Consider the following 7,393-nt stretch of genomic DNA (forward strand, 5'->3'; position numbering starts at 1 on the left):
ATAATTTATGTCACAATTTTCATCTTTGGTGTATTATTTAATGCTCTGGCATTACTGGTGTTTCCCTGCAAGTAGAAATAAAGGGCCGTGTGTGTATGTGACAAATTAAATTGTCGTACATTCTTTGGCCATCATTCTGCCTTTTAAAGTCACTATTCATTTATTACCATTATACACAGGAGTATTATTAGTGCCAAATTATACTGGAGATTGTGAGAGAAGACTTAGTTACTGCAGTATAAGAGCTGCCTCACAAAAGGTTCTTTAACAGTGCAGCCCAAAAATGAGCAAGGAACTTTCTGATTCCCTGAAGAGGTATGTTCTACCTTGGATAAAAATTTTTATCCTGCTTATATGTCAAGTTCATGATGGGTTTCTTAGATCCTCCTTCAGTCCGAACAAAACTTCAGCTCCCTGAGTTCTCCCATAAATGTAACAGATGAGTTATCAATTCCTGGGCCACAACAAACTACCTGCCGCCATGCAGCACTGGAATAGCAATCCGTGAGGAAAATGACATGGTTATCCACAAATATTTTCTGTTTTCTAGCACAAGAGTCTGGCAAACGATAATGCAGCAGCCATAGTCCTTCAGCAGCTCCAAGCAGCAGGGCTGAACCACTGCATTTTGCTAACATTTCAGCAAGATATAACTGTCCTGCCCCTTAAAAGAAAAAGATGGTAACTGTTGCTTCAAGTTCAAATGACCAAATTGAAATTGCAGTCAAAATTTAGGCTTGAGAAAAAAAAACCTCAAATAAACCCACAAGGAAAAGCCTATGAAGCAATTCAGGATCTTGCTTTTATCTGAGTGAGTAGCCATCAGAACTAGAATTTTTGACCTTCCTGGGCAGGGAAGGCAGAAACTGGCGTGAGAGTATTTTGCTGTTTGTTGGCATTTGGTCAGGCCTGAAACCCCAGTTGTCCCCAGAGCTCCAGGGGGCCGAAGGACACATACTGGGCAGTTAATGAGTTAGTTGGATGCTACTTTCAGGTTTTGGAGGTGTGTCTCTGTGATTTTGTTTCCTTGGTACAGCAGAGCTGTTCCGATTGCCAGCACTGCCTGGTAGTGTCCAGGGGATTCCACAAGCACTGAAGCAGTGGCAGGCAGCTGGGAAACTTTGCCATGCCCTCCCTTGTGTCTTTCACAGAGCCAGTCCCTTCAGTGTTGGTGCTGCAGGAGTGTGGAGAGGGCTATAGCACAGAGAGCCCTGCCGGCATGTTATCTGCTCTGGCTCAGCTCCATACAGGTCTGAGAAAGGGGAAAGGGGAAACAGTCCCAAGAAGCAGGGCTTATCATTGTGTGAGATCGATGCAGTTACCCTAACACTGCCATTTCACAGGCTATCCATGCTAAAAATATGATTGACATACTCTGCTGCCTACCCTGTAGTTCTGTTTTGGTCAAGATCTGATGTTGCAGCGTCACATCTTGAAGGAGAAAGCCAAGAAAAAAAAACCACGTGGGGCAGAGGCTCTGCAGAACCCTAATGCTGCAGGGTAACATTGGCAAGTAGCCCCCCTCCCATGTGTGGAAATGGTACTAGTACATCCCTCACTTTGCCAGAAGATCTGTGCACTGCAACTGGAACCAGCATGGCACAGTCTGTGGGAGGCAGGGGAGACAGAGATCTTCCCTGCAAAGGAGGCAGGAGCCCATCAAAGCTGTCTGTCAGCAATTTGTACCAGGGTACAGAAAAACCTCATCATAAGGGCTTTCTTTGGCTGGTAAACAGTCTCGAGCAGGACATCAGGCAGAGCTTAGAAGGGAAGGAAAAATGATCAATCATATAGAACAAAAAGTGTAAAGATCAAACAGATCATCGCAAATTCTTCCTTTATATATGAAAAGCTACCTAGAACTTGCAAGCAAAGAAGCGAGATCACCCAGTACTGCTGCTGATAAAAACAAAACAATTGTCCAGATGTGCCCTGAAAACTACCTGATTAGCACAACTTTCATTATGGATGAGGAACCAGAGAAGTCCAAACATTTAAAGGAATGAAATCTCACAGCAGCAGCCAGGCAAAGTCAGTCAGAATAGAACTGGGGTAGAAACCACCAAACACAGTCCCTTTCCCAGGCCTGGGGGAGAAAGGGAAGGCTCTGGCCAGTGACAGAGCTACTATGCTCAGGTGCAAAAAAAGTGCAGTTTCACAACACATCTAAAATACTAGATGTTAGGGAACAAATAGAAAAGCAAAACAAAAGTGGGGAAATATTCCCTTATGGGGAATTTCCATTCTGCTTCAGAGATCTAAAGTAAAAAAGAATAATAACACTTCACAGGAAGGGATATGTCTGTTTTCATCTACCTTCAGCATTAAAAGGGTTTCTTCAAATTTCCAGGCAGAGCATTTCCAAGTGCAATGTAAATCCATTATTTCTTTTCCCATCTGCAGTGGATATAGCAAACTATTTATTCTATAATTCTTTAAACAATTGATATCCTATAATCATGTTGACTTTTTTCTACAGCAGACTAATCTTCCATTTCATTTCCCATCCTGCTCCATTTGCAATTTATTCTAAGATGCAGATCCTTTTTTTTCAGACATGTAGCATGTCAAGCTCACCCATATCTCACATTTGTACTCACAACTATTCCTATGTGTAAAACTTTGCATATGTCTTTATGCCTCACTGCATTCTTTTCCAAACCATTTATTCAACTTGTCAACACTATATACATGAGTTATAACATGAATAGTTATTTCAGGAATGAGACAGTCTACAAGACAGTGGAATTGACATCTAGTATTTCAAATACAGTCTTAGGTTAGGTGACCATGATCAGAGAAACACTTTTCATAACACTAATAATAATATAGGGAAATATAATTCTAAAAGAGTCTGTTCATACAGTCGTAAACTACAGACATTTTCTTTATACCATTATGAATTACTCTAGTCCCTTTCAGTAGACGGCCTGCCGAAGATGTGGAGATTCTCCTGCTTTCTCATGCAAAAACTCTGGTTCTTTTTCATCAGAAAAGATTGTAAGTTGTCAGAGAACTATGAAGGCAGCATGAAGGCAAATCCCCTCCCACCGGCTGTGAAAGCTGGTGCTTCTCCCCACCCCTGTGCAAGATCAGAGGGACGCGACAGGTGCTACAGCTCTACAAGCTGTGAGCTTTGCAAGCACAAGCAATGCTGCTGCTGTGCTTCAGAACAACAAAGTTGAGAGGCAACACTGTTTGGTTTTGAATTAACCTCTGTTTAAGACATTTTTATGGATCAACGAGGAACAACGTGCTTTGCCGAGGCAGTGTAATGTCACAGCCAGACAGCCGGGGGAACCTGTCAGGTGACTCAGGTGACACCTCAGGCATGACAGGATGATTCCGTCAGGGCTAAACAGATGGCCAAGTCATCTTTAACACGTTTAAACTAGTGACTGATTAATATATTCCTCAGGCCACAACTGCCCTCTGCTGTTCAGAACCAGTGGAGGCCCTGTACCCTCTTCACCGCAGCCCTGAGCTCTGGGGCTCCATCACATTGCCCTTCTCTGGCAGCACTGCACACAGCAGCTTAATCCTGTGGGAGCAGTGGGACATGCTTGGAAGATTCCCAGCACCCATCCTGATGGGTGTTGCAAAGGCCTTAGTTGGGACTAGACTCTGATGGGCAGGCTGCAAGTCTCTCACCAGCTGAAGACACCTTCAGGGAAGCTTTGCTCTTTCAGGCTCAGGCTGTGACCTGGGGTGGCAAAGTCTTGCTGTTTGAGGAATATTGCAAATTTCATGTGGAATTGGAGAAATATCCAGACATTTGGCTGGTTGCCAGCCTTTACCTGGTTGCTCCAGAACAATCCCAATTGGATGTTAAGGCTCAGTGAAAGGCTTTCCAAAGAAATGTTTTCCCCTGGCCTAGGAAATTTAAGCCCTACATCACAGCTAAAGCCCTTCTGCAAGGAACAAAACAGGTCACACTCTGTGCATAAATGTCAGATAGTTCCTGGGGACAGGGAGGAGTCCAAAAGCACAAGAATTCAAGGCAACAATACAATTAAATTCCTACACGATAACCTACCTTCACAAGTTTCTTGGCCACTTGTACAATTCCTGGGGGAGGGAAGGGGCAAACAAATTGGCAGAACACTTGCACAGGGCAATATACCTCTAGCTGGATGCAAAGTGATAAAAGGGTATTTTTAAAGTGAAGACCATCCTGGCTGCCACAAAAACAGACAGACGTACACATTCCCTACCTCTGCAGGCAGGCCAGACCACTCTGGGCTTCAGAAAATTGTTGGGTCTTTCGGAGCTGTGTCCACTGAAATTCAGAAGTTGTCATCCCAGGCTGACATTTCAGTAACATGGCAAGGTTACTTGCCAAAACTTCCACCCCTTAGGACTTTTTTTTATTGAAAACTTAGCTTTTTTTAAATCTTTTTTTTTTTTTTAAGAAGTCTGCACCTGATTACATGATAGTTTCTGCCACTGTAACTTTAGTTCATTTGAGAGGTTTTCATCTGTTTGAGGTTTTTCACTTTCCTGCAAATTGCTTTCTTGAAGCCTTTCATGTTATGTGGCTTTCCCCTACAGGCTATTTATAGGAATGCACCTGTGCTAAAGGGAAGGGACCTTTCCAGCATTTCAAATAAATCTCTAGTACTTGGTTTGAAGTGCAAAACTAGAAGGCTGTCAATGTAAATGGCATGATTATACATAAATGAAGTGCAGTTTTTGTTTCCAAAGCCATGCAGTCATTCTAATTTGTGTAAAAAGACACTGGGCTATGCCAGGCAGCCAGAACAAAGACAGCCATATTGACTCAGCTAGACTAATATCAGAAGAAAGGATCAGTCACTGTTAAGCTCAAATACTACAACCTCTCTGTGTAAAAAGCAGGATGAACTCCTATTCTTAGAGAAATAAGCCAGAGTGCCTTTCTCCCTTAGGAGCCAGCTTGGCTGGCGGCACATTGCAGTATCCCCACCTTGTTCCCCCTTCTGGAGCATCCAAGACCCTGAGACCAAGATAAATGGGTTATATTTTAAATACTAATCATATGTGGATAGAAAGGGCAAATAACCTATATGCATAGAAGCAACAAGCTAAACTTAGCCCCGTTACTGTCCTCTCCAGATGCCAGATACAAGGATGGCCAATTCTCTTCAAGGCAAGGACCACTTCTGCAATGGAATGAATAAGGAAGTTTTCTCAGTTGCCATTTCCAAAGGAGAATAGAGAATGCCATGCCTTCACAAAGGGACATTTTTTTCAGCAGCATAAAACTGAGCTCTCTCTCTCAAAGGCTGGCTATCTTACTAAAATTAAAAGGGATTGGCCAAGGTATTAGGAGAGATGGGAGCAAAAGGAAGCTCATAAAAATAAGTGTGCATGCAACCCACATGTGCAACATAATTGCTGTTAATAATTATTTATGATATTGATGTGCACACAAATATATACACACATTTTTTTTAATATGTGGGGAGAGAGAGCATCAAATAAAGGAAAAGTCAAGTTCCACCTTGATGCCTCTTGTCCAGCTCACAAACTACCCAAAGATGGCACTGTTGGGAAGCAGTTCCTCTACCAGCACTGACAGGCACTCAGAACTGTGACTCTGAAGTAAATGTAGGGATCCCTACAAGCATCATCCTAAACTTTTCTTTCCTGTCTATCTGATGAGCTCTCCCTGGGCACTTTCTGTTTCCCAGCAGCACTCACTGCATCTCCACGATAAGTCAGTTAATGGTTCATGTTGGAACTTTGGTGCCCTGGGACCTGTCTGGACACTCTTACGGCAGCAGTGAGGTTTACAGCAGCTCTCATACCCTCAGAGATCTAAGATGATCCAAGATGAAACGACACAGGCTGAAGAGTCTGCATTGATAACTGCACCTTTCTGTGCTCTGGTGGAGGAATTCATGCTATATATAGCCTGCAGAAAAGACAAGGAAAACCAAGCCAAGCAAGCACGAGAGCCATGGGATGTATTAAGTGCCATTGTCCAGGTGAGACAATACCAGTATGAGAAACAATCCTCAGCTGGCAGCTCAAACAGCCACATCCCTGGAACAGAAACCTTCATTCCTTTGAGACATGCTTTAAGAGGTGCCTTATTGATGCACAGCTGAATACACACTGGTCAAAACCAATAAACTGTGCTTGGCAACACATAAGCTAAAAGGGGAAGGACCCCAAGTGCAAGGATGACATTAATGAAACAGGGCACATCTCAGGCCTGGAAAATATTCCTTTTAAACCAATCTGTGATTTTCATTTGACTACTATCCACTGTGTGTAGGCTTGAATGTGTAGGCTTTCCTTCCAGAAAAACCAATCCCTATGCTGAGGAGGGGTGGATGAGGAAAAGTTAAAGGAAATAGAAAAAATGTCATGTCCACACAACTCATCTCCTTTTCAGAACAAGCCATTCAAGAGAAATGAGTTTTTCAGAAAGTTGTAGCATCAAGAGCACATAAGCCCTGCAGATGAGGCAGCTCCTTCCCCTTTGTGCAGGGCTGTCTGTGGGAAGGTTTATGAATGACTGTGCAGGGCATAAGTGTGCAGTGCAGCTGCTGCTGCTTTCCTGCACTGGCATCCATCTGTGCCAGGCTGCAGGGATGGCTGCTGTCTTGTAGTGATGATCCAGTCAACAGTGCTCAGGCAATGCATAGAAGAATGAAAATGCAAAGAGAATAATTTTCATTTTATGTTTTGTTACCTAATGCAATGCAAAGGCTGAGAAGAAAATGTTTTTCTATGGAAAAGAAAAATCTAGATACGTTATTTACCAATGCTTATGTTATATGGTGTAGATGGGCAAGCATTACATGACACTGATCTGATCACTGCCTGCGTCAGGAAAAAAGAATAGTGTGCAATAACCACACAGTGGCACTCGAATGGTAAGACTAAGCAGATAAATATCTTGTTTCACTGCTCCCACAGAAGACTGAGTGCTCAAGAGGCCTGCTAGGAGCCATAGGGTCTTCTGCCCAGGTGCTGGGTTTATATCCTCACTGCTCCTAACCATTAGTTCCTTTTACTGGTTGATTGTGAAATTAGCAGGCGTTTTCATTCAAAGCCTTGGTTTTGTGCACACTTACCATTTCCCTTGGTAGTGCCACGGCTCAGTGAGCAAGGCATCTCCATTAAACAAAAGTATTTCTCTGTTTTAAGAGATTGACACAGCAGCTTCACATTTTTCTCCTTCCCAGGGGCTCCTCAAGCAATACAATCTGTATGTGACCCGTGGAAACAACTCCTAAGAATTGCATGCAGCTTAGTGGATGGCAATTGCTGCTGGTGCTTCACCAGCACCAGCCCAGCTCTGCTGAGCAAGCACAAACCCTCCCGACTGGCCAGCTGGCAAAGGTGGGTGTGATGCTGAACCTCGTGGAGCAGACTGCACATGAGTGCAGGGTCTATTCTT

Source organism: Lepidothrix coronata, unplaced genomic scaffold (assembly GCF_001604755.1).
Source record: "Lepidothrix coronata isolate B3197 unplaced genomic scaffold, Lepidothrix_coronata-1.0 Scaffold120, whole genome shotgun sequence".
NCBI lineage: Eukaryota > Metazoa > Chordata > Aves > Passeriformes > Pipridae > Lepidothrix > Lepidothrix coronata.